General features: G+C 34.6%; 1 non-coding gene across 1 annotated transcript; it reads right to left on the reverse strand.

The window, feature by feature from the left end:
* Positions 1 to 2,651: 2,651 nt before the first annotated feature.
* On the reverse strand, positions 2,652 to 2,724 carry TRNAS-AGA (transfer RNA serine (anticodon AGA)). The gene has a single exon. It is a non-coding gene; the product is annotated as a tRNA-Ser (tRNA).
* Between the last annotated feature and the right edge of the window lie 1,480 nt (positions 2,725 to 4,204).

The raw sequence follows: 4,204 nt of genomic DNA on the forward strand, positions 1-4,204 counted from the left end.
TAAGCTTTTGTGTACCAGATATTTGTGGAACTGATTGAAATTTGAATGTTACTGAATTATTGATAACTTGCCACATAGAGAGGTTGAAAGCATGAATCCTATCCCATCAAATGTTTTAAAGAGTGTAGGGTTTTAGACGGCCACCTGAAAGGTTATCCAGCTTATAGAATTATATAAAAGAGCGTGGTCTAGACAGATCCATTCAGAGAAACTCTTTGGTATAGTGTAGAGATGACAGGGCTGGGAGTCACTGAGTCCTCTTGTAGATTCCAGATTTGCTGCTTTGGGTCTCAGTATTTTAACCTGTACAATGTTCACAATACCGCATTAATCATGGAATCATTGTGAGACTCAAAACAATCTATGGGAACATCTTTTGTAAACTCTAAAGTACTTTTAAAAATGATTTGGAGATAACATAATTTTGGCATTGAATGTATTATGAAAGCAAGCATATTGAAACAAACTTCTGCTGACAGCAATGACAGAGAACATTAAATTTGACAAACAGCTTGTTTCCCTGCATCACCCTAACAGTAGGCATGGAAGAGTGGTTCATGCTGGAGGAATAACTCCATCCAGGATAATCTGGAAATCTGAGATAAGAATATAAACTAGATTGCTTCAAATATAGCTTTTGCTTAATTGCAAACACACACACCCCTTAGTTAGTTTGGCAGATTGGGAAATATTAGTTATTTAGACTTGAGGAATTGTACTTGATAAGTAATGAACTTTAAGGATTAGCATGAGTTAATTTAAACTAAACAATTTATTTTACTTTAGTTTGACCTTCATGTAGAAGGCAATATCCTAAATAAAAAGTCTAGTTTTCTATTTCTTATGACTCAGGGACTAAAAATCTGACTTACAGTTTTATTCATTTTAGTTCATTTATGTTAGCCTTGAAATATTTGCTATATGATAATCATCATAATAATCTTGGAAAGGACATCATATAGCAAGGGAAACTTACAAAGTCATCTCTCCTTCAGAATTGCATCTGAGGCATATCTGATAGACCATTAGAGCATGCCCCATCATCCATGGGCTCCATATCACCACATGCATTGAAATCTACAGATAATTGGGTATTCAAAGTAATATAGAGATTTAACTGTATTATACATGCACAATGTCCTTCCTTTACTACTGTCAGCATAATCTCAATACAAATTAGCAGTTACTATAAAGGTCATTTGAGAATAAATGCTTCAAGTTGTAGTTAGTTATATTTAGTCTTTTGGAGAGGAAGGGACTTCTGGTGAAGCAACTATTTTTCAAGTTATAGGAGAGGTAGGAAAGTGAGTGCATGCATATTTGGTGATAGAAATAACTTGAAGATCTATAGCTAAGTATAAAATTCCATTCTCTATGCCTTTTCCCTGTGCTATGGCTTTGTCCCTGTTTAATTTCTACTGTCCTTCCCCCACGTCACCCAGGTCTCACTCATGCAACACCCTTTTACTAAACAGAGATTATTGTGATTCAGTGATGCTAGACTTGAAATAGTTACATGGCTTTCTTATTTTTAGATCACCTTTCACCTTTCAGGCATTGAAAAAGGCACTATTCCATTAATATTTCTACTAGACTAAATAATTCCATATGTATGGTAGTTGTATGACAGAATGCAATCTACTATCTGAGATTCGGTGATTGAGTCCAGTTATAGGTGAAACTGGAGGCTATTCACTCAAGTAATCTACCATTAAGTAGGATACCAAATTAATTTTCTCTGCTCTTTGTTTCTGTGTGCGTCATTTTATCTATCAGTCAGAGTTTGAGGGGAAGAACAGCACCAAATTTATGGTAACAGCAGTTTTCTTTAAAGCACATCAACAAAGATGAATTGGCAGATTCTTGGTTCACCATCTTTTATACAATATTGCCCTCTATGGGAACCTAAAATATTGAAGATTTTAGTAGAGTGATAAGTATATTTTTTGATACACTTCTGTGCTCATCACATGCTTTTTCTTTCCCCTCTAAATTTCATTACTGCTTTTTTTCTCAACTTCTAACAGATACAGACAGCTAAACCAGCAAACAAATTTATCATTCCTTCATTAGGTAGTGTGTTTACAGTATCATTTTACTTTATTCATTACAGAATTCATTTTACCTTATTTAATTTATTTATTTTATATTGCATTCAATTATTTATTTTGTCTTCTTTTGGTAAAATAGTCCCATCTTCAGAGTACTCTATTTATTGACTCCAGTTAATTTATAGTCATTTCATGAATGATAATTTCTATTCAGAAAGGGGAAGTATCAATTAAAGCCTGAAAATAAAATGATACTTATAAAAGATAGACAAATCATATTATATGATGGAGCATTTATAAATTACAGTGTCATTCCTTTGATTCTATAAATACAAGTCAAATTATATGTAAAGTATTTAAAGAAGAAATAAAGACTTTATCCTTACTAATATCTTTCTATTTGTAATTAATAATAGGGAGATTTAAATGACATGGGTTCTAAAAAGGAAAACTAATCTGGGTTTTATTATCCATGGGGAAAATTGCTTTATAACGCCTCTTTGGTTTTTTTGTTGTTTTTTGTTTTTTAATTTTTTTTTTATGTTGAGGAGGGGAGGTAATTAGGTTTATTTGTTTATTTACTTTTCTTTTTTTTTTCAAAGGAGGTACTGGGGATTGAACCCAGGACCTCATGCTTTCTAAGCATATGCTCTACCACTTGAGCTATACTCCCCCCACTTTATAACTCCTTTTTGTGACTTCATTTTGAATTGAGTTGTTGCATCTATTTGTGGAACACAGAACTGGTGCAACGATTTCATTGAAAATGTATTTGTATATAAATATTAGTTAGTGCACCCTTCTCCCCATTTCCTAACCCTAAGTTGCCACCATTCATTCATTCATTCATTCATTCATAAGTTTAATTTTTAAAGAAAGTACAAATATCTACTTTATGCCATGACACTGCTCCAAGTGTTGAGGATATAACTTTCAAAAAAGGGGAGATGGAGAGGAGATGATCTGTTCTCAAAAAGCAAAGACTTCATTGCTTAGACTATGACTGGGGACTCAAAATTAGTGTGGTTCTCTAAGAAAGGTAATGATAGCAATATAGTGCTGGATACCTAATTACTAGGTGGTTACAGAAGGCACCACTGGGCTTATAGGAGGAGTACAAGCTGACCCTGGTCATATATCTCATATGTTTATTTGTATCACCTCTCAAGCATAAGGGAGACTTTCAACCATGGCTGGCTAGCTTTCAAATGTCATATGCTTATACCATTGCTCACAACTCACCCTCTCAATCCCTGCCCCCAACACACACACCACTATACTGAAACCAAATAGGAGAAGGAGTGAGACTGTCTGGTGAATTATCCCAGAGTGATGGTAATTTAGAGTGAGGCATTGGAGCTAACAGGACAGAACTGATTTAGGAAGGCTTGGTGAGACACTAAGATTTCCCATGCTGATCAGAACATTAGCAGGAGGAGCTCATAGATGAGATGCCTTTCCTCAAAGGACTGGAACAGACAGAAAACAAATGATATTGAGATACCTAAGATAAAAGGAATTTGCTAACAGATGAAACAAAATACCCTTTAGGACAAAAGAGTTTTTACAAATTTATCCTCGTGATGCTAGGATTCTGGCCCACAAGTAGGTTTCTCATTTTGAGCACTTCAGACTTTAAATTACAGGATATAAAATGACTTGACTCGTACGGCTTATTTCAAAAGGAAAGTTGCCATTAAACCATAATGAAATTTTGGCAAACACATTACAAAGAGAAGAAAGAAATGAAGAAGCAAAGTGAAACTCCCTATGGTAGATACCCCATTCACACTGAAGCACTTTGCAGTATTTAAAGATTCTCCTTGGGTAAGAGACTCCCAATGGAGATGTGACCTAATTAATGTACTTTATGAACTCTAACCACTTTTATTTAGCCTCAAAAAGGGAAATTCTCATAACAGGGATCAGACCATGGAATAATCATAAATTGAATTTCTAGTGTCCTCCCTCCCCTCACCCTTTGCTATACAACAAAGATTTTTGTGATTCAATAATGCCTTGGCCAACATCTGCTATTTATTAAAAATCATGTTCCTTTAGGCAATTGTCAGCCAAACTGGAATTGGTCTGTTTAGTCTGTTTGTTCTCTCACTTGGCCTTTCAAGCTTTGCGTCTTCAAAGGATTTATTTGA

Source organism: Camelus dromedarius, chromosome 1 (genome assembly GCF_036321535.1).
Source record: "Camelus dromedarius isolate mCamDro1 chromosome 1, mCamDro1.pat, whole genome shotgun sequence".
Lineage (NCBI taxonomy): Eukaryota > Metazoa > Chordata > Mammalia > Artiodactyla > Camelidae > Camelus > Camelus dromedarius.